Raw genomic sequence first — 24828 nt, forward strand, 5'->3', positions numbered from 1 at the left:
TTTGCTTTGTCCCCAACTCTACAAAACTGCCTCCTCATTAACTTGTTGGAATTTAAACACCTTGGAAAGCAGGGCCTTATCTTAACTCCTTCTGATCCTCAGAGGTATGGGAATTACATTTAGGATTGTTACTCCATAGTAGAAAATTTCTCAACTTTTTATTTCACTCTGTACTCTTGAAACCTGGATTATATCTGGCACTGATAAACAACAATAGGTTAAGTGGACATCAACCCATTGGCTCTAAAACAAATTTTCTTAAGTGAAATTTAAGCGGAATTTTTGAGCACCTAAATAAACTTCAATCAGAATTAACAAGGACCAAATAATGTTCAAATGAACTCGAAAATGTATAGATTAACAGCAAAACTTTACTTTTGGAAAGGGTAAAGATGGTTCTTTAGTGAAATCTAATCCATATTATACTTTGAATTCTGAGACTGATTAAGACTTTGTGATGGTTAATTTTATATGTTAACTCGCCTGGGCTACGATGCCCAGATACTTGGCCAACTTTTATTCTGGGTGTGTCTGTGCTGGTGTTATGGGGTGACATTTACTTTTGAATCGGGGACTTTTAGTTACATAGATTCCATTCTCTAATGTGGAGCGAGACCTCACCTCGTCAACTGAATGCAACTGAATGGGACAAAAAGCCCACCTCTCCCAGACAAGAGGGAACTGTCCAGTGAACTACCTTTGGATTTCATCTACAACATTGATTCTTCCTGGCTCCACAGCACACTGCCTTGGGACTCAAACTAGGACACTTTCCTGGATCTCTAGCTCCTCCCAGCCAACCCTGCCCAATCCCGTGAGCCAATAGCTGACAGGCAAGTGCAGGGAAGAAGCAGAGGCCCTGCAGGGGGTGAGTGTGCTACTGGCTGCAGGTCCCTGGTCAAAGCGCAGGACAGGCTTCTGAGTTTACAGGCAGGGAGGGATGATTGGTGGTTGGTGGAGCCCCAGGAACCCCGCGCTCTGAGGAATTCTGAGCGCTTGGGTCATAATTGACCCCGGCAACGCCGGAGGACGTTCGGGGCAGAGAAGTGGATGGTGATGGACGCGCTTCTCAGAGCTGGTCCGATGGCTCGCTGAAGTGGCCACGATGTCGGCCTGGTTTGGAGGCCTGGGCTCAGGCTTGGGCCACTTCTTGGCTCAGGTGGGGAGCAGCTTGGCTTTCCTCACCGGCCATAGCTCCACCCTCACCAGGGACATGCTTCTGGATGACTTAGGAGACCCAGAAGCAGCTTTACATCATTGTCGGAGAAAGGAAATGGAAACTACTGATTCCACACTAAGATGTGAGAATGAAAGACCGAAAAAGTATTGTACTGACCTGGAAGAAAAGCATGAAGCGCCAGAGCTACAAAGAAACCATCAGTCTGTAAGTTGCCAAGATCAACTGCAACAGAAAGAGGTAGAGGTCAGCCATCTTAAAGCAGGACAGACTGTACTGCAAGATCAAATGTTCCAACTACGGGCAGCTGCTCAATCAGTACGCTCGGGAGCTTGTGGTGTGCCAACAACAACCGCACCGGCTCCGTTCGGTTCCCTGATCGGTAGTCATTCTTCAGCCTTTCGTGATGATGACACGGACTTTAGTGACATAATTGTATCACAACAAGAAACAAACAGATTATCAACTGAAGTTGCAAAACAGGAATCTGAAGTTGGCCACTCGAGGCAGATTGCTGAGGCTCAGGGAACACACCATTCTGACTCGAGTGAAATCTGCAAAGTACTAAATACTATCAAGACTCTTCAACCAAACCACAGTCCAGACATAGATGATCATCAGCATGAAATTTCAGTTTGGGAGCAGAGTTCTACTGTGGCAGAAAAGGGAAGAACCCTTCCTCAGCATTCAGCAGTGGAAGAAGTGCTCAGGCTTCAACGAGCCCTGGCTGATGCGGAGAAGGAAATCGTGAGACTAAGTGGTTTAAACCAGGATAACCGCCTTGCTGAAGACAATCTGAAACTTAAAATGCATGTTGAAGCTTTAGAAAAAGAGAAGTCATCATTGAGTCAAGAAAAAGAGGAACTTCAGATGTCACTGTCAAAATTGAGCTGTGACTATCAAGTCATGAAAAGCAGAGCTTCAACAGACGTGAATTTGAATGTACAATTACTAGACTTAAAACTTCACTTGAAGGCAAAGGAGGAAGAACTGAATCAGACTATCAATGAGAAGAAAATGCTGATAGCTGAGTTAGAAGAACTGGATCATCAGAATCAGGAAGCTACAAAGCACATGATTTTGATACAAGATGAGCTATCCAAACAACAAAATGAAGGAGACCTTGTCATCAAGAAGTTGGAACAAGATCGAGATGACGGAAAAAAGAGAGTTCGTCAACTTGAGGATGAGCAAATGAACATATCCCAAGAGTTGCATGTGCAGAAGGAGAAGTTAACTGAGAATGCGCAGAGCCTCAGTGATTTGCATTTAACTAAGCAGAAGCTTGAAGGTAAAGTAGAAGATTTAGTAGATCAGCTAAATCAGTCACAAAAAAATAGTTTAAACCTCCAGCAGGAAAACCTGGGGCTTAAGGATCACATTAGACAACTTGAAGAGGAGCTGTCTGGATTTAAGAGTAAGTATCCAACTTCTCTGAACGAAGACTCGAACAGTCACTGGAAGGATGACATGCTTAAAGAACGAGAAGCTGAAGTGAGCAACCTAAGGCAAAATCTTTCTGAAGAGGAACAGCTCAATGAAGACTTAACGAAAGTTGCTGTTGAACTCAAGACGGAAAATGAAATGTTGATTTTAGCACGTGACGATGTAAGGCGTAAGTTGGAAGAATCTATTGCTGCTTACAATCAGATCTCTCAAGAAAGAGACACTATCACGGAGACTCTCCAAAGAGACAAAGAAGAGACTGAAGCCAAACTGCACCAGGCAGAAAAAAGACTGTTGGAAGAAGCAAATAATCACAGGCAGACTATTGAGGAACTCTCCAATGCACACAATTTGAAGACCTCTTACTTAAAGCTGAAACACGAATGTGCACTTCAACTCAATCAAGAGAAGGACTTTGAAATAGCAGGACTCAAAAAGAATATTGAGCAAATGACTGCTGATGAAAAAGAAACTGAGGAAATTTTGGCATCTTACATAGAAGAAGAGGAGCGATTGACACAAGTCATAAATGAGAAAGAAGTTTTTATTGAAAAACTCGAAGAAAAAAGTTCACAACTACAAAAGGATTTAGATAAGTGTTCTCAGGCCTTAAGAGAAAATGAAACTTTAAGGCAATCCGTTGAAAGAAAGGACAGAAGTCTTACCTACGTGAAAGCAGAAAACAACTATCTGCGAGTAGAACTGGAAATACTTCGGGAACAGCACAATCAAGCTGTACCAGTGGCTGAGCCTGAAGCTCTTGATGCTATCACAGAACTAGAATTGGAGGTATCTCAACTGAATATAGTCAAAAATCATCTGGAAGATGAAATTCAAGACCATCTGAATATAACTGAAAATCAAAACCAGCGTAAAATGCAACTACTTCAGTCTTTACAGGAGCAGGAGGAGGAAATGGATGAATTTAAGTACCAATATGAGCAGATGAATGCTGCGTATAGCCAGTTAATTTTAGAGGAGGAAATTAAGAACTTGCAGAAAACTATTGAAGAACTAAAAGCCCAGTTGCCTGGAGAGAGAGGAGATGCTCAAACATTGAATTCTGATATTTTTCAAGAGACCAAAGTAAAAATCCTAAGAGAAAACGAGGTTCAACACTTACGGGACCAAGAAGTACAGTGTGCCCTGTCATCAAGTAACCTGAAAAGGGTTCTAGAGCACTTCCAAGAAGAAGAGAAAGCTCTGCATTCTGCCGAATTAGCCAAAGAAAAACAGTCAATAGCTGAATGGAAGAACAAGGCCGAAAAGCTAGAAGGAGAAGTAGCATCACTGCGGGAACGTTTGGATCAAGCGAATGCTCTGTTGGATTCTGCTTCCAGACCGAGAGAAGACTTAGATCTCGAGGAAGAACAGATGGAAGAACTGAAAAAACAAAAGGAGCCCCGAAAAGAAATGTTGGACCACGCACAACAGAAATCGTCCACTTTGGGCAACAGCGCAGAAGGAAAAGTGGACAAAGTCCTCATGCAAAACCTTTTTATCGCTCATCTCCAGACACCAAAAGGCAAACGTCCTGAAGCATTGCAGTTGATGGGGAGCATCCTGGACATTCCAAAGGACCAAATGCAGCACTTGCTGAATAAAGATTCTTATGGTGGTGTCGGTAAGTGGATGAGGAGTTGGCTTGGAGGGGCTTCAAAAAGTGTCCCCGACATACCTCTGAAACCAAATCAACAACCTGTGCTTCAGAGTTCTTTCCCAGAACTCTTTACCAGGAAATGTTAAAGATGGAGCCAAATTAAGAGCTGGCAGAAGCACCAACGGGAATCCACTCTTGGTTCCACGTTCTGCAGCTGTGCCTCTTAGTAACCTAGCTGGAGTTGGACTTGGTGGACCAGGGCATCCTCTTTTTAAACCCACCTTTACACCGTTGCCAGTGTCCCCGGACAATAGGGCCAGAGCTGTACTCCAGGATCTTCTAAATATTTAGCATTATTCTAAAGAAGCCATAACCCCTTTTTTTTTTTTTATGTTTTACAGCATGGCCTTTTGAAAAAGTACTCATGTGTTTGTAGACAAAAAGAGAAAGCAAAACAGCTGGTATATGTAAGTGGATAGCTACTGGGTATTTTATTTTATTTCTTTAGTTGTTGTTGTTGTTGTGATTTTTTGCTATAGTACTTTTAAAAAAAAAAATTTGTTTTGTTTTTTGTAGCACTTTTTGTTTATAGAATTTTGTTCCAATGTAGCAGATAATCATCACCAGTTATCAATTCTGATGTACTTTAGCGAGCAACTGTACAGAGCAGCCTTCTTGAACCACTAGTTCCAACCTCACTTAATGGCATTAAGATAAAAACGATACATGTAATTACAGGAAACAAGAAAAACCCAACCCAGAAGAAGGATGTCTCCGATTTAGAGTACATGAAAACCAAATATAGTGTTGCAAAACGTTGAGAATATTTAGTTTATCCAAGATAACATTGTACAACTACCAAGCGAAAATTCCAATAGGGAGGACCTAAACAGGAAGCTTAGTGGATAAATTCTAAGATGCCTTGAATCCAAATTCTATGACCCCTATCCATTTTGCCGATTTCCATTTCTCTACGAAAGTCACTCCACATTAATTCAGTTTTCCAGATGATAAACATGTCCAGAAGGAAGAGTATTTCTATGAGTCAACCCCAAAGTGGGATCACGTGATCCATTGCCAATGGAAAAGTTAATTAGTAGGAATGTATCATTAAATATCTGGACTGCTTATCTACATACTATTGGGGGCTCTACAATAATTCTTATAAACACATTCTATAAAACATTGGATCAAAACAAGTTGGGGAGAGAAATAAGCTAACAACAGTTTTTGAAAGATGAAAAGCTTTAAAATAGGAGTAGTTACAACCTTTTGATAAATTAAGGTAAAAGATGAATCAAAAGTTTCTAGCTTAAGTAGGTGAAATCAGAGAAGAGAAAAAGCAGATTGCATAGCACATACTTCTCCGACACCTGTAGTTTCTAAAACCATTCAGAACCTTTTTATTAAAATTAATTTAAACAAAATTTAATATATTTTGAAATACAAATTACACTATCATTTAATATAAATTAATCTAATTTAAATTAATCTTATTAGTAGTATTATTTAAATTTCTTTTATTAATACTATGGTTTGATCTAAATTTATTTTATTAATTGATATTGTTTATATTAAATTATCAATAAATATTAAATTTATTGATAATTTAATATAAATTCCATTTATATTAAATTATAGTATGATTTATATTTAAAAATTCATTAAATTTTATTTAAATTAATACAATTTAACAAAGTAAATTTAACATAATATAGATTGAATTATTTAATATCGACTATATAACTTAATATAAACGTCAATAAAGTTAATTTTAATAAAAATGCTCTTAGTTGTTTTGGAAATTACAGGTGGCAGTGAAGTATTAGCAACATTATCTTCTTTTTTCTCCTCTTTGATTTTACCTAACTTAAGCTAGAACCTTTTGGTTTATCTTTTGTTTTACTTTACAAAAATAAAAAAAAAAAAAAAAAAAAAAGGAAGAAAAACACCTAGTAGCTACACACATATCAGCTTTTCCTTTCTTATTTCTAAATTTGACCTTAACATTTACATTATTTGACCAAAATTAAGATGCCACCAGTTGTTAGGCATGAACAAAATCACTGAAACAACAACTGGAGGACGCATCCCAAAGTCACATTGGCCAAGTATTCAAAACATATAAATGTCTGAGAACTGATGAGCTCTGATAGTAAAGTTTCCAAATGCTATGGAAAATGATGACATTTCTCTTTTTGTGTTTTTAAGCTGAGAACCTAAGGTATGTTATCAGAAATTGTATGGAACTCAAGTCTTTAAATTTCTTATTTTTCCTGTACTGTAGACAAAGAGACTCACAATTCCTTGAGCTCTACTAGCATTTTAGTGACAGGAAAAAATTCAATGATGCATAGTTCTTTATCTGCATTCAATGTCTATCAATCTTACATACTTTGGGAAGGGTCACAAGCCACAGCCCTTATGCCTCCTGCTCTATTTCAAAGCTTCCAGCGTCAGTTGCAACAATTCTAGGAAACACTGGGAATACTCTATGGTACAAAATGCACAATTACTTTTATTTGAAAGCATCTCTAAGACATGAGTCATTACGTGACTTTCTTGTTCTAAGTAAATTTACTGAATTATTATTAAGTGATAACATAGTAAGCCAAAATGAAAAATGAAAGCATATGCTTCAAATCAGAGCAAGGAAGAAATAAGAAGGTATGATGTGTGGTAAAAACACACGAACATGCAAATATTATCCAGCCTTCTTACGTCAAATTTCCTCTTTTTTATTTATTCATTTTTTGGAGGTTACATTCTTGCATGATATGCATGGAACAACTTTTGGGGGGATACAATCAGAAATGCAGCACTAAAATCTGCCTTCCTGTAACATCACACGGCTTACTCCCGAGAAGAATATCAAACTATATATTTGGCTTCCACTTGCCAAATTACTTGGAATCTGATTCCAGTAGACTTCACATGGTTGGGAAAAGCAGAGTTCAGATTTGTCATGAGAGATTTTTATATATTCTGCTCACTCCATTGTGTCTAGGTGAGCCTTTGGGTTTCAATGCCTGGAAACACACTTCTTATATTTCTGAATTTAAGAGCTCTTGGAAACGGCGACCTCACTGCATTCTTGAGAAAAATATGTTATACAGGTACTCAGAAAATCACAAAGATTAATATAGATTCAAGATTTTTTTTTTTTTTTTAAAGACAAGGGGTTTAATGGAGAAAACAGCAAGATAGCCTTAGAAATTTCATACTCCCTGCATTCTTAGGAAAAGCTTCTATATTGTAAAGAATAACACCAAACAGAAAAGTTCCTAAGAAAATATTGTGCTTTCAGTTTCCTTGTCTCATAAATTTTATTAAAGTTTCATTAAAGACCCTGTATTTGCTAGCCTTTTTATTAAATACTTTTTTGAGATATTCTATTAATGTCTATGACTGGATTTTATTTGGTCTCACATTAATGTCGCTCCCTGTGACAAAGGGTACATGGGAGGCAGGCAGGATCAGCCTGTCCTCTCCGAGGCACCAGCTGTCCCAACCAGGCTCTGACAGAGGTAGTGAAGGTCGCTAGCGTCTCCTGGACTGAGCGAGAGGGTAAGTATCTGAGTAATATTAATTGTGTATAAATGCCACATTTTTTATGCATTCATCTACTAAGTTGTTTCCACAATTTAGCTAATGTGAATTTTGCTGCTATAAACATTGATGTGGCTGTGTCCCTGTAGTTTGCAGTTGTTAAGTCCTTTGGGTATAGACCAAAAAGAGGGATAGCTAGGTCAAATGGTGGTTCTACTCCCAAATTTCCAGGGAATCTCCAAACTGCTTTCCATATTGGCTGCACCAATCTACAGTCCCACCGACAGTGTAGGGGTGTACATGTTTCCTGAAATCCTCACCAACACTTATTGTTGTTGTCTTCATAATAGCTGCCATTTTCAAAAATCGCTGACATTCTAACTGGAGGGAGGTGCAATTAAACCCCTATCTCTCACCATGCACAAAACTCCACTCAAATGATTCAAGGACCTAGGAATAAAACCAGAGACCTTGCATGTAACAGAAGAAAAAGTAGGCCCTAATTCCAATCATATGGGATTAGTCCCAAAATTCCTTAATAAGACTCCTATAGCACAAGAATTAAAATCCAGTATCAATAAATGAGATAGATGCAAACTAAAAAAGTTTCTTCTCCACAAAACAAACAATCTGGGAGGTGAATAGAGATCCTACATCTTGGGAGAAAAGTTTTGCCCCATCACACATCAGATAGAGCACTAATCTCTAGGGTATAGAAAGAACTCACAAACCTAAATACACACACACACACACACACACACACACACACACACACACACATACATACATACATAAATACAAATAAATAAATAAATAAAATGACCCATTCAATAAATGGGCCACGGACCTGAACAGACACTTCTCCCAAGATGATATAAAATTAATCAACAAATAGATGCAAATATGCTCATCATCACTAGCACTTAGAGAAGTGAAAATCAAAACTACACTAAGATTTGAAGTTCAATCTTAAAGGCTGAAAATGAGCATGTTTCACCTCTCTTTCTCCTTCTACCACCAAATCTTCATAGAAATTAGAAGAGGACATTTGAAAATGCTGAGTGATCCAAAATAAGAATGAGAATTTCAAAAAATGAACACAAAAATAGATTATGAAAGAGTAGATCAAGTTGAAAAGACAAAAGCAAATATACAACGTGCAAGAAAACAGTTCACTTGCAGAAGCTGAGAGGTAACAGGCTGCTTCATGCTTTCAGTATTACATACCAGGGATCACAGAGCACAGGACAACAATAAGATAGTTATCTGGGGTACCACACCGTGGGGTATATAGAGTAAAAACATGGGAAACCCTGCAGAATAAAAGGCATAAACTGAACATCCCTCTCTCAGAACCCAAACAAGGAACCACCAACAAGCAGGGAGGGGATAGAGAAGAGCTGTGTAATGCACTTAAGAAGCCTGAGTAGCTATACCAAGAAGTTGTACCATGCACACAAAACTACATATCATGTTCAAACACACAGGCTACAGCCACCAAAATTTACCATGCCCTAGACCACAATGAAAACGCCAGCCAATTCCGTAAAGGTGTTATCACACACGCTGCAATTCCTTGTGCATCTAAAATTAGAAGAATTTTGAATCCTCAAAAAAAAAAAAAAATTCCATATACAATGAAATTAGGGCCATAGAAACAATTCCAAATAATTGTTAGATTAAAGCAAAAATCAAGATGGGATTAAATTAAAAGACTATAATAGTCATCTGGTGAGTATGACAGAAGCAACAGGGATTTAGATATATGTATTTGAAAAGAGATTGAAATCAAACGGCATATGCTTTTAACATAAAAACATAATACCTGGATACTGGATAAAATAATGTCAATGTTAAGGCAAAATTTAGAAAAAACAAAGGAAAAGCTGATGTGTGTAGCTACTGGGTGTTTTGTCTTCCCATTTTCATCTTGGTAAATTAAGATAAAAGATAAACAAAAGTTTCTAGCTTACGTTAGGCAAAATGAGACAGCAGACAAAAGTAGAATATATAGCTAATATTTCTCTGATACCTGTAGTTTCTAAAACCACTAAGAGGATTTTTATTAAAATTAATTTTATTAATATTTTTATTATATCGTTAATATTCAATGACTTAATCTATATTAAATGTTATTTAAATTCACTTTGTTAAATTGTATTAATTAAAATGAAATTTAATGAATTTTTAGTATACTGATTTTAAGTCCTCTAGTTATAAACCAATGAGTGGGATAGCTGGGTCAAAGGGTGCTTCCGATCCCAGTTTTCCGAGGAGTTTTCATACTGCTTTTCAGACTGGCTGCATCAATTTGCAGTGCCACCAGCAATGTATACGTGTACCTTTTCCCCCCTCATCCTCGCCAACACTTATTGTTGCTGATATTCTTGATGATTGCCATTCTGATTGAAGTGAGATGAAATCTTAGAGTAGTTTTGATTTGCATTTCTCTCATTACTAGTGAAGTTGAACATTTTTTTCATGTATTTATTGATTGATTGTATTGCTTCTTCTGTGAAGTGTCTGTTCAATACCTTGCCCTTTACATTAAAATATATATATATATTGTGTATTGCTGGCAAAAATAGAGTATCATTGAATAGTTCCAAAGTTTAGAGACTTCTAAAAAAGTGGCTTTTATAGACTTTCATGAGTTGAAAACTAGTTGTATTTCTAATAGGGTAGAGCTCAGTAATCACTATGTTGCCATCAAGAAAGCCCTGCAGATGTTTGCCCAGTGGAATGAAAAAAAAAAAAAAAAAAAAAAAAAACCAGAATTGAGAACATCATCCAGGCAAATCAGTAGGCAACTGATTCTAGTTCGAGGTAGACAATTAATCTGTTGAAGAATCTACTTTCACAGTTTGTATATAACATTTATGGACTATTTTACATTCTATTTTAAAAATATTGATTATTTAGCCTTTAGTGGACACAACATCTTTATTTTATTTATTTTTTTAGGTAGTGCTGAGGATCAAACCCCATGCCTCACGCATGCTAGGTGAAGGAGCTACTACTTGAGCCACATCCCCAACACTCTCTTAAATTCTTATTTTCACCTTGCTTCCTTATGATAATGAGAATTCAAATTTATGGGTAATATATCATTCACTGAACAACTTGTCAGTCCAAATCAATCCTTCTACTACTGTATTGTCACTGGAGTGTTATGTTAATCTTCCTACAAACGTGTGCGGAACATTTCATTGATTATGCCAATTCTTAAAAATACAAATGTGCCGAGCCCTAATATCCAGAGTATACAAACAACTCAAAAATTAAACATTAAGAAAACAAACAACCCAATCAACAAATGGGCCAAGGACCTGAACAGACACTTCTCAGAGAAGGATATACAATTAATCAAAAAATACACGGAAAAAATGCCCACCCTCTCTAGCAATCAGAGAAATGCAAATTCAAACCACTCTAAGACACCAAATCAGTCCAGTAAGAATGGCAGCCATTAGGAAGTCAAACAACAACAAGTGCTGGCAAGGATGTGGGGGAAAAGGTACACTTGTACATTGCTGGTGCGACTGCAAATTGGTGCAGCCAATTTGGAAAGCATTATGGAGATTCCTGGGAAAGCTGGGAATGGAACCACCATTCGACCCAGCTATTCCCCTTCTCGGACTATTCCCAAAGACCTAAAAAGAGCATACTATAGGGATACAGCTACATCAAGGCTCATAGCAGCACAATGCACAATAGCTAGAATGTGGAACCAACCTAGATGCCAGTCAACAGATGAATGGATTAAAAAAATGTGGCATTTGTACACGGTGGAATATTACTCAGCACTAAAAAATAACAAAACCACGGCATTTGCAGGGAAATGGATGGCATTAGAGGAGATTATGCTAAGTGAAGTTAGCCAATCCCTAGAAAAGAAATGCTGAATGTCTTCTTTCATATAAGGAGGGGGACTCAAAACAGAGCAGGCTGGAAGAGCATGAAAAGAAGATTACCAATTGGAAGGGACAAGAGGTGGGAGGGAATGGGAGAGAGAAGGGGAATTTCATGGAAATGGAAGGATACCCTCATTGTTATACAAAATTACATATAAGACGATGTGAGGGGAAAGGGGAAAAAAGGAGAGAAATGAATTACAGTAGCTGGGGTAGAGAGAGATTATGGGAGGGGAGGGGACAGAAGGGGGGATAGGGAGGGAATAAATAGAAAAGGCAGCAGAATATAACAGACACTAGTATGGCAGTATGTATCAACTTGGACGTATAACCAATGTGATCCTGCAAACTGTACACGTGGTAAAAGTAAGAATTCATACCCCACTTGAATCGAATGTATGAAATATGATATGTCAAGATCATTGTAATGTTTTGAGCAACCAATAAAAATTTAAAAAAAGAGACAAGAAGAGACGAGGCCCACATTGAAGAGATTTAAAAATTCTACTGAAATCTATAAGAAAATGTTTGAATGAATTATGAGGTATTAAAAGAAGTACAAACTTAATGTCTTGCATAGAATTTATCACCCTATGTTTATAGACTCAAAAAGCTTTCATTATTTTAACCTTCAACGGTGTTTTAACAAAGCCACATTATTAAGGGCTCTCTACTTCTGGCTTATTCTTTCTTACTCAGTCTTTTGCCCCATATGAGATCCTCACCACCACAGTCGTCAATGGCTGACCTCGTACTATAATTCAAGGATCACTCTATGGAACATCTTCTCCACTGATTGACTGTATTCAATTGCACTTCACAGCAGGAAATGTATATAACACAGCTTTATGTTGTTCACAGTATCTATCACAATACCTTGTGCTTTTTGGGCACTGAATATATGTATAAGGATACCCTTATGATTATTGGATGCTTTTTGTCACATGTGCTCGCGAATGAGCCGGGGTTTTCCCTCCATATCCCCCATAGCTTCCAGGAACATTCCAAACATTCTCTTTGGAAGAAGAGAAATGCTTTCATTTGGATGGTCAGTTTCGAATACAGTAGGTAGGTTTCTCTCTCATAATAGAAATATAAAATGACAAACAGCTGTGGTCAGAGCGAACCATGCCAGAAGACTGAATCTTGAGTGATCAGAAATGCCTTTCAGCAGGAGGAGCAACCACCACTGGAACCAGATTCAAGCCAAATGTGATAGGTCTTACACTGAAAAAGGATCATTATTTGTGATTGAAAACAATAAACAAACACAGAACACCTAAAGAGAAGGAGGCACCCTGCTATAATTTGGATCTGGAATGTTGCCCAAAGGTCATGTGTTGAAAGCTTGGACCCCAATCTACCAGCATTCAGAACGGACTCTACAGAAAGGTGAATCGAATCCTGAGCTCTAACCTCATCTGTGGATCAATCCACTGATGGGTTCATGATTGGACAGGACTATTGGGAGTTGGTCAAAACTGTGGGGGCGGTAGGGCCTAGTTGGAGGGTAGGCCATTGGAGTTGATTCCCTGGACGGGTACATCATATTCCTCAGTCCTCTCTTCCCCTCACCATTTCCCTGATCTCCATGAGTTGAGAAGCTCTGTTTTGAAGCCAGGCTCTCTGCCATGGTAATCTGCCTCACTTCAGGCCACAGCAATGGAGCCTGAAATTGAACCAAAATAAATATTTACTCATTTAATTTTCTCAGGTATGTTGTCAAAGTGATGAAAAAGTCTTCTCACACACACAAACACACACACACACAGGAGGAATGGTCTAAAGGGAGAAAAGGACACTTGGTATTGTTGACGCCTTCTTCAACAGTAGACACAGCTGGGGTACAGCGTGGATTCTCACTTCAGCAGATGCTAAGAGGGGCTTAAATTTTTATATTAGTCTTTTATGAGGAGAGACTGACTAACACAGGCCTGACTTCTCTCTCAGATTTGGAGATGAATAAGAAGGACCAAGAAGATTTCCTTTTCTAGCCCAGGACACAAATGCAGTCACTAGTTTCTGATAGCAATCGGAGTCATTATGTCTACTTGCTCCGCTATCTCGAAGGCAAGAGACATTATGAGGTGATTCATATAATCCTTAGGATCTACTTAACCATTAACTTTCCAAAAATTCTTCCTTTTTTTAAATTTTATTTCTGCCACCTTGAGGTTTTGTTTCCTGAACAGACATAGAGAAAGAACAGCTCAAGGAAAAGAGTCTCCTGAAAATGGGCTCTGGGAAGAGAGTAATGGGAGCAAACCCAAACCCCTTCTAAAGGGTAATAAGGAAAATGATCCTAAACAAAACAAAAAGCAAATAGGAACAAAGTGGCAGCAGGCTCTGTTTGTTGGCCACTTTCTCTGCACCAGCCATCAGGTGAGAACTACACACTATGTTGTCATTTACTGTTCAACTCATGCTTGTGAGAGAGGTCTTATAAATGCGTTCTGTCAGTTTAGCTCCAAAATTGCTCTGGTCCCAATGGGTATGTCTGTTACAGCCCACGTGCTTCATCTCTTTGCTTTGTCCCCAACTCTACAAAACTGCCTCCTCATTAACTTGTTGGAATTTAAACACCTTGGAAAGCAGGGCCTTATCTTAACTCCTTCTGATCCTCAGAGGTATGGGAATTACATTTAGGATTGTTACTCCATAGTAGAAAATTTCTCAACTTTTTATTTCACTCTGTACTCTTGAAACCTGGATTATATCTGGCACTGATAAACAACAATAGGTTAAGTGGACATCAACCCATTGGCTCTAAAACAAATTTTCTTAAGTGAAATTTAAGCGGAATTTTTGAGCACCTAAATAAACTTCAATCAGAATTAACAAGGACCAAATAATGTTCAAATGAACTCGAAAATGTATAGATTAACAGCAAAACTTTACTTTTGGAAAGGGTAAAGATGGTTCTTTAGTGAAATCTAATCCATATTATACTTTGAATTCTGAGACTGATTAAGACTTTGTGATGGTTAATTTTATATGTTAACTCGCCTGGGCTACGATGCCCAGATACTTGGCCAACTTTTATTCTGGGTGTGTCTGTGCTGGTGTTATGGGGTGACATTTACTTTTGAATCGGGGACTTTTAGTTACATAGATTCCATTCTCTAATGTGGAGCGAGACCTCACCTCGTCAACTGAATGCAACTGAATGGGACAAAAAGCCCACCTCTCCCAGACAAGAGGGAACTGTCCAGTGAACTACCTTTGGATTTCATCTACAACATTGATTCTTCCTGGCTCCACAGCACACTGCCTTGGGACTCAAACTAGGACACTTTCCTGGATCTCTAGCTCCTCCCAGCCAACCCTGCCCAATCCCGTGAGCCAATAGCTGACAGGCAAGTGCAGGGAAGAAGCAGAGGCCCTGCAGGGGGTGAGTGTGCTACTGGCTGCAGGTCCCTGGTCAAAGCGCAGGACAGGCTTCTGAGTTTACAGGCAGGGAGGGATGATTGGTGGTTGGTGGAGCCCCAGGAACCCCGCGCTCTGAGGAATTCTGAGCGCTTGGGTCATAATTGACCCCGGCAACGCCGGAGGACGTTCGGGGCAGAGAAGTGGATGGTGATGGACGCGCTTCTCAGAGCTGGTCCGATGGCTCGCTGAAGTGGCCACGATGTCGGCCTGGTTTGGAGGCCTGGGCTCAGGCTTGGGCCACTTCTTGGCTCAGGTGGGGAGCAGCTTGGCTTTCCTCACCGGCCATAGCTCCACCCTCACCAGGGACATGCTTCTGGATGACTTAGGAGACCCAGAAGCAGCTTTACATCATTGTCGGAGAAAGGAAATGGAAACTACTGATTCCACACTAAGATGTGAGAATGAAAGACCGAAAAAGTATTGTACTGACCTGGAAGAAAAGCATGAAGCGCCAGAGCTACAAAGAAACCATCAGTCTGTAAGTTGCCAAGATCAACTGCAACAGAAAGAGGTAGAGGTCAGCCATCTTAAAGCAGGACAGACTGTACTGCAAGATCAAATGTTCCAACTACGGGCAGCTGCTCAATCAGTACGCTCGGGAGCTTGTGGTGTGCCAACAACAACCGCACCGGCTCCGTTCGGTTCCCTGATCGGTAGTCATTCTTCAGCCTTTCGTGATGATGACACGGACTTTAGTGACATAATTGTATCACAACAAGAAACAAACAGATTATCAACTGAAGTTGCAAAACAGGAATCTGAAGTTGGCCACTCGAGGCAGATTGCTGAGGCTCAGGGAACACACCATTCTGACTCGAGTGAAATCTGCAAAGTACTAAATACTATCAAGACTCTTCAACCAAACCACAGTCCAGACATAGATGATCATCAGCATGAAATTTCAGTTTGGGAGCAGAGTTCTACTGTGGCAGAAAAGGGAAGAACCCTTCCTCAGCATTCAGCAGTGGAAGAAGTGCTCAGGCTTCAACGAGCCCTGGCTGATGCGGAGAAGGAAATCGTGAGACTAAGTGGTTTAAACCAGGATAACCGCCTTGCTGAAGACAATCTGAAACTTAAAATGCATGTTGAAGCTTTAGAAAAAGAGAAGTCATCATTGAGTCAAGAAAAAGAGGAACTTCAGATGTCACTGTCAAAATTGAGCTGTGACTATCAAGTCATGAAAAGCAGAGCTTCAACAGACGTGAATTTGAATGTACAATTACTAGACTTAAAACTTCACTTGAAGGCAAAGGAGGAAGAACTGAATCAGACTATCAATGAGAAGAAAATGCTGATAGCTGAGTTAGAAGAACTGGATCATCAGAATCAGGAAGCTACAAAGCACATGATTTTGATACAAGATGAGCTATCCAAACAACAAAATGAAGGAGACCTTGTCATCAAGAAGTTGGAACAAGATCGAGATGACGGAAAAAAGAGAGTTCGTCAACTTGAGGATGAGCAAATGAACATATCCCAAGAGTTGCATGTGCAGAAGGAGAAGTTAACTGAGAATGCGCAGAGCCTCAGTGATTTGCATTTAACTAAGCAGAAGCTTGAAGGTAAAGTAGAAGATTTAGTAGATCAGCTAAATCAGTCACAAAAAAATAGTTTAAACCTCCAGCAGGAAAACCTGGGGCTTAAGGATCACATTAGACAACTTGAAGAGGAGCTGTCTGGATTTAAGAGTAAGTATCCAACTTCTCTGAACGAAGACTCGAACAGTCACTGGAAGGATGACATGCTTAAAGAACGAGAAGCTGAAGTGAGCAACCTAAGGCAAAATCTTTCTGAAGAGGAACAGCTCAATGAAGACTTAACGAAAGTTGCTGTTGAACTCAAGACGGAAAATGAAATGTTGATTTTAGCACGTGACGATGTAAGGCGTAAGTTGGAAGAATCTATTGCTGCTTACAATCAGATCTCTCAAGAAAGAGACACTATCACGGAGACTCTCCAAAGAGACAAAGAAGAGACTGAAGCCAAACTGCACCAGGCAGAAAAAAGACTGTTGGAAGAAGCAAATAATCACAGGCAGACTATTGAGGAACTCTCCAATGCACACAATTTGAAGACCTCTTACTTAAAGCTGAAACACGAATGTGCACTTCAACTCAATCAAGAGAAGGACTTTGAAATAGCAGGACTCAAAAAGAATATTGAGCAAATGACTGCTGATGAAAAAGAAACTGAGGAAATTTTGGCATCTTACATAGAAGAAGAGGAGCGATTGACACAAGTCATAAATGAGAAAGAAGTTTTTATTGAAAAACTCGAAGAAAAAAGTTCACAACTACAAAAGGATTTAGATAAGTGTTCTCAGGCCTTAAGAGAAAATGAAACTTTAAGGCAATCCGTTGAAAGAAAGGACAGAAGTCTTACCTACGTGAAAGCAGAAAACAACTATCTGCGAGTAGAACTGGAAATACTTCGGGAACAGCACAATCAAGCTGTACCAGTGGCTGAGCCTGAAGCTCTTGATGCTATCACAGAACTAGAATTGGAGGTATCTCAACTGAATATAGTCAAAAATCATCTGGAAGATGAAATTCAAGACCATCTGAATATAACTGAAAATCAAAACCAGCGTAAAATGCAACTACTTCAGTCTTTACAGGAGCAGGAGGAGGAAATGGATGAATTTAAGTACCAATATGAGCAGATGAATGCTGCGTATAGCCAGTTAATTTTAGAGGAGGAAATTAAGAACTTGCAGAAAACTATTGAAGAACTAAAAGCCCAGTTGCCTGGAGAGAGAGGAGATGCTCAAACATTGAATTCTGATATTTTTCAAGAGACCAAAGTAAAAATCCTAAGAGAAAACGAGGTTCAACACTTACGGGACCAAGAAGTACAGTGTGCCCTGTCATCAAGTAACCTGAAAAGGGTTCTAGAGCACTTCCAAGAAGAAGAGAAAGCTCTGCATTCTGCCGAATTAGCCAAAGAAAAACAGTCAATAGCTGAATGGAAGAACAAGGCCGAAAAGCTAGAAGGAGAAGTAGCATCACTGCGGGAACGTTTGGATCAAGCGAATGCTCTGTTGGATTCTGCTTCCAGACCGAGAGAAGACTTAGATCTCGAGGAAGAACAGATGGAAGAACTGAAAAAACAAAAGGAGCCCCGAAAAGAAATGTTGGACCACGCACAACAGAAATCGTCCACTTTGGGCAACAGCGCAGAAGGAAAAGTGGACAAAGTCCTCATGCAAAACCTTTTTATCGCTCATCTCCAGACACCAAAAGGCAAACGTCCTGAAGCATTGCAGTTGATGGGGAGCATCCTGGACATTCCAAAGGACCAAATGCAGCACTTGCTGAATAAAGATTCTTATGGTGGTGTCGGTAAGTGGATGAGGAGTTGGCTTGGAGGGGCTTCAAAAAGTGTCCCCGACATACCTCTGAAACCAAATCAACAACCTGTGCTTCAGAGTTCTTTCCCAGAACTCTTTACCAGGAAATGTTAAAGATGGAGCCAAATTAAGAGCTGGCAGAAGCACCAACGGGAATCCACTCTTGGTTCCACGTTCTGCAGCTGTGCCTCTTAGTAACCTAGCTGGAGTTGGACTTGGTGGACCAGGGCATCCTCTTTTTAAACCCACCTTTACACCGTTGCCAGTGTCCCCGGACAATAGGGCCAGAGCTGTACTCCAGGATCTTCTAAATATTTAGCATTATTCTAAAGAAGCCATAACCCCTTTTTTTTTTTTTATGTTTTACAGCATGGCCTTTTGAAAAAGTACTCATGTGTTTGTAGACAAAAAGAGAAAGCAAAACAGCTGGTATATGTAAGTGGATAGCTACTGGGTATTTTATTTTATTTCTTTAGTTGTTGTTGTTGTTGTGATTTTTTGCTATAGTACTTTTAAAAAAAAAAATTTGTTTTGTTTTTTGTAGCACTTTTTGTTTATAGAATTTTGTTCCAATGTAGCAGATAATCATCACCAGTTATCAATTCTGATGTACTTTAGCGAGCAACTGTACAGAGCAGCCTTCTTGAACCACTAGTTCCAACCTCACTTAATGGCATTAAGATAAAAACGATACATGTAATTACAGGAAACAAGAAAAACCCAACCCAGAAGAAGGATGTCTCCGATTTAGAGTACATGAAAACCAAATATAGTGTTGCAAAACGTTGAGAATATTTAGTTTATCCAAGATAACATTGTACAACTACCAAGCGAAAATTCCAATAGGGAGGACCTAAACAGGAAGCTTAGTGGATAAATTCTAAGATGCCTTGAATCCAAATTCTATGACCCCTATCCATTTTGCCGATTTCCATTTCTCTACGAAAGTCACTCCACATTAATTCAGTTTTCCAGATGATAAACATGTCCAGAAGGAAGAGTATTTCTATGAGTCAACCCCAAAGTGGGATCACGTGATCCATTGCCAATGGAAAAGTTAATTAGTAGGAATGTATCATTAAATATCTGGACTGCTTATCTACATACTATTGGGGGCTCTACAATAATTCTTATAAACACATTCTATAAAACATTGGATCAAAACAAGTTGGGGAGAGAAATAAGCTAACAACAGTTTTTGAAAGATGAAAAGCTTTAAAATAGGAGTAGTTACAACCTTTTGATAAATTAAGGTAAAAGATGAATCAAAAGTTTCTAGCTTAAGTAGGTGAAATCAGAGAAGAGAAAAAGCAGATTGCATAGCACATACTTCTCCGACACCTGTAGTTTCTAAAACCATTCAGAACCTTTTTATTAAAATTAATTTAAACAAAATTTAATATATTTTGAAATACAAATTACACTATCATTTAATATAAATTAATCTAATTTAAATTAATCTTATTAGTAGTATTATTTAAATTTCTTTTATTAATACTATGGTTTGATCTAAATTTATTTTATTAATTGATATTGTTTATATTAAATTATCAATAAATATTAAATTTATTGATAATTTAATATAAATTCCATTTATATTAAATTATAGTATGATTTATATTTAAAAATTCATTAAATTTTATTTAAATTAATACAATTTAACAAAGTAAATTTAACATAATATAGATTGAATTATTTAATATCGACTATATAACTTAATATAAACGTCAATAAAGTTAATTTTAATAAAAATGCTCTTAGTTGTTTTGGAAATTACAGGTGGCAGTGAAGTATTAGCAACATTATCTTCTTTTTTCTCCTCTTTGATTTTACCTAACTTAAGCTAGAACCTTTTGGTTTATCTTTTGTTTTACTTTACAAAAATAAAAAAAAAAAAAAAAAAAAAAGGAAGAAAAACACCTAGTAGCTACACACATATCAGCTTTTCCTTTCTTATTTCTAAATTTGACCTTAACATTTACATTATTTGACCAAAATTAAGATGCCACCAGTTGTTAGGCATGAACAAAATCACTGAAACAACAACTGGAGGACGCATCCCAAAGTCACATTGGCCAAGTATTCAAAACATATAAATGTCTGAGAACTGATGAGCTCTGATAGTAAAGTTTCCAAATGCTATGGAAAATGATGACATTTCTCTTTTTGTGTTTTTAAGCTGAGAACCTAAGGTATGTTATCAGAAATTGTATGGAACTCAAGTCTTTAAATTTCTTATTTTTCCTGTACTGTAGACAAAGAGACTCACAATTCCTTGAGCTCTACTAGCATTTTAGTGACAGGAAAAAATTCAATGATGCATAGTTCTTTATCTGCATTCAATGTCTATCAATCTTACATACTTTGGGAAGGGTCACAAGCCACAGCCCTTATGCCTCCTGCTCTATTTCAAAGCTTCCAGCGTCAGTTGCAACAATTCTAGGAAACACTGGGAATACTCTATGGTACAAAATGCACAATTACTTTTATTTGAAAGCATCTCTAAGACATGAGTCATTACGTGACTTTCTTGTTCTAAGTAAATTTACTGAATTATTATTAAGTGATAACATAGTAAGCCAAAATGAAAAATGAAAGCATATGCTTCAAATCAGAGCAAGGAAGAAATAAGAAGGTATGATGTGTGGTAAAAACACACGAACATGCAAATATTATCCAGCCTTCTTACGTCAAATTTCCTCTTTTTTATTTATTCATTTTTTGGAGGTTACATTCTTGCATGATATGCATGGAACAACTTTTGGGGGGATACAATCAGAAATGCAGCACTAAAATCTGCCTTCCTGTAACATCACACGGCTTACTCCCGAGAAGAATATCAAACTATATATTTGGCTTCCACTTGCCAAATTACTTGGAATCTGATTCCAGTAGACTTCACATGGTTGGGAAAAGCAGAGTTCAGATTTGTCATGAGAGATTTTTATATATTCTGCTCACTCCATTGTGTCTAGGTGAGCCTTTGGGTTTCAATGCCTGGAAACACACTTCTTATATTTCTGAATTTAAGAGCTCTTGGAAACGGCGACCTCACTGCATTCTTGAGAAAAATATGTTATACAGGTACTCAGAAAATCACAAAGATTAATATAGATTCAAGATTTTTTTTTTTTTTTTAAAGACAAGGGGTTTAATGGAGAAAACAGCAAGATAGCCTTAGAAATTTCATACTCCCTGCATTCTTAGGAAAAGCTTCTATATTGTAAAGAATAACACCAAACAGAAAAGTTCCTAAGAAAATATTGTGCTTTCAGTTTCCTTGTCTCATAAATTTTATTAAAGTTTCATTAAAGACCCTGTATTTGCTAGCCTTTTTATTAAATACTTTTTTGAGATATTCTATTAATGTCTATGACTGGATTTTATTTGGTCTCACATTAATGTCGCTCCCTGTGACAAAGGGTACATGGGAGGCAGGCAGGATCAGCCTGTCCTCTCCGAGGCACCAGCTGTCCCAACCAGGCTCTGACAGAGGTAGTGAAGGTCGCTAGCGTCTCCTGGACTGAGCGAGAGGGTAAGTATCTGAGTAATATTAATTGTGTATAAATGCCACATTTTTTATGCATTCATCTACTAAGTTGTTTCCACAATTTAGCTAATGTGAATTTTGCTGCTATAAACATTGATGTGGCTGTGTCCCTGTAGTTTGCAGTTGTTAAGTCCTTTGGGTATAGACCAAAAAGAGGGATAGCTAGGTCAAATGGTGGTTCTACTCCCAAATTTCCAGGGAATCTCCAAACTGCTTTCCATATTGGCTGCACCAATCTACAGTCCCACCGACAGTGTAGGGGTGTACATGTTTCCTGAAATCCTCACCAACACTTATTGTTGTTGTCTTCATAATAGCTGCCATTTTCAAAAATCGCTGACATTCTAACTGGAGGGAGGTGCAATTAAACCCCTATCTCTCACCATGCACAAAACTCCACTCAAATGATTCAAGGACCTAGGAATAAAACCAGAGACCTTGCATGTAACAGAAGAAAAAGTAGGCCCTAATTCCAATCATATGGGATTAGTCCCAAAATTCCTTAATAAGACTCCTATAGCACAAGAATTAAAATCCAGTATCAATAAATGAGATAGATGCAAACTAAAAAAGTTTCTTCTCCACAAAACAAACAATCTGGGAGGTGAATAGAGATCCTACATCTTGGGAGAAAAGTTTTGCCCCATCACACATCAGATAGAGCACTAATCTCTAGGGTATAGAAAGAACTCACAAACCTAAATACACACACACACACACACACACACACACACACATACATACATACATACATAAATACAAATAAATAAATAAATAAAATGACCCATTCAATAAATGGGCCACGGACCTGAACAGACACTTCTCCCAAGATGATATAAAATTAATCAACAAATAGATGCAAATATGCTCATCATCACTAGCACTTAGAAGTGAAAATCAAAACTACACTAAGATTTGAAGTTCAATCTTAAAGGCTGAAAATGAGCATGTTTCACCTCTCTTTCTCCTTCTACCACCAAATCTTCATAGAAATTAGAAGAGGACATTTGAAAATGCTGAGTGATCCAAAATAAGAATGAGAATTTCAAAAAATGAACACAAAAATAGATTATGAAAGAGTAGATCAAGTTGAAAAGACAAAAGCAAATATACAACGTGCAAGAAAACAGTTCACTTGCAGAAGCTGAGAGGTAACAGGCTGCTTCATGCTTTCAGTATTACATACCAGGGATCACAGAGCACAGGACAACAATAAGATAGTTATCTGGGGTACCACACCGTGGGGTATATAGAATAAAAACATGGGAAACCCTGCAGAATAAAAGGCATAAACTGAACATCCCTCTCTCAGAACCCAAACAAGGAACCACCAACAAGCAGGGAGGGGATAGAGAAGAGCTGTGTAATGCACTTAAGAAGCCTGAGTAGCTATACCAAGAAGTTGTACCATGCACACAAAACTACATATCATGTTCAAACACACAGGCTACAGCCACCAAAATTTACCATGCCCTAGACCACAATGAAAACGACAGCCAATTCCGTAAAGGTGTTATCACACACGCTGCAATTCCTTGTGCATCTAAAATTAGAAGAATTTTGAATCCTCAAAAAAAAAAAAAAATTCCATATACAATGAAATTAGGGCCATAGAAACAATTCCAAATAATTGTTAGATTAAAGCAAAAATCAAGATGGGATTAAATTAAAAGACTATAATAGTCATCTGGTGAGTATGACAGAAGCAACAGGGATTTAGATATATGTATTTGAAAAGAGATTGAAATCAAACGGCATATGCTTTTAACATAAAAACATAATACCTGGATACTGGATAAAATAATGTCAATGTTAAGGCAAAATTTAGAAAAAACAAAGGAAAAGCTGATGTGTGTAGCTACTGGGTGTTTTGTCTTCCCATTTTCATCTTGGTAAATTAAGATAAAAGATAAACAAAAGTTTCTAGCTTACGTTAGGCAAAATGAGACAGCAGACAAAAGTAGAATATATAGCTAATATTTCTCTGATACCTGTAGTTTCTAAAACCACTAAGAGGATTTTTATTAAAATTAATTTTATTAATATTTTTATTATATCGTTAATATTCAATGACTTAATCTATATTAAATGTTATTTAAATTCACTTTGTTAAATTGTATTAATTTAAATGAAATTTAATGAATTTTTAGTATACTGATTTTAAGTCCTCTAGTTATAAACCAATGAGTGGGATAGCTGGGTCAAAGGGTGCTTCCGATCCCAGTTTTCCGAGGAGTTTTCATACTGCTTTTCAGACTGGCTGCATCAATTTGCAGTGCCACCAGCAATGTATACGTGTACCTTTTCCCCCCTCATCCTCGCCAACACTTATTGTTGCTGATATTCTTGATGATTGCCATTCTGATTGAAGTGAGATGAAATCTTAGAGTAGTTTTGATTTGCATTTCTCTCATTACTAGTGAAGTTGAACATTTTTTTCATGTATTTATTGATTGATTGTATTGCTTCTTCTGTGAAGTGTCTGTTCAATACCTTGCCCTTTACATTAAAATATATATATATATTGTGTATTGCTGGCAAAAATAGAGTATCATTGAATAGTTCCAAAGTTTAGAGACTTCTAAAAAAGTGGCTTTTATAGACTTTCATGAGTTGAAAACTAGTTGTATTTCTAATAGGGTAGAGCTCAGTAATCACTATGTTGCCATCAAGAAAGCCCTGCAGATGTTTGCCCAGTGGAATGAAAAAAAAAAAAAAAAAAAAAAAAAAAAAAAAAAAAAACCAGAATTGAGAACATCATCCAGGCAAATCAGTAGGCAACTGATTCTAGTTCGAGGTAGACAATTAATCTGT

The 24828-nt window shown here is 37.8% G+C and overlaps 1 protein-coding gene across 4 annotated transcripts in view; it reads right to left on the minus strand.

Moving 5' to 3' along the window:
- Positions 1-885: 885 nt before the first annotated feature.
- Positions 886-24828, minus strand: part of LOC144366063 (heat shock factor protein 2-like) — a 47704-nt gene continuing 23761 nt past the window's right edge. For all 4 annotated transcript variants that reach the window (XR_013424911.1, XR_013424910.1, XM_078019306.1 and 1 more), the window contains 2 exons: positions 15546-15611; positions 886-1402 (listed from right to left, as the gene is read on the minus strand). The gene's annotated coding sequence lies outside the window, so the exon portion shown is untranslated. The remainder of the gene's footprint in view (positions 1403-15545; positions 15612-24828) is intronic.

The sequence above is a fragment of the Ictidomys tridecemlineatus genome, chromosome 8, assembly GCF_052094955.1.
Source record: "Ictidomys tridecemlineatus isolate mIctTri1 chromosome 8, mIctTri1.hap1, whole genome shotgun sequence".
Taxonomy (NCBI): Eukaryota; Metazoa; Chordata; class Mammalia; order Rodentia; family Sciuridae; genus Ictidomys; species Ictidomys tridecemlineatus.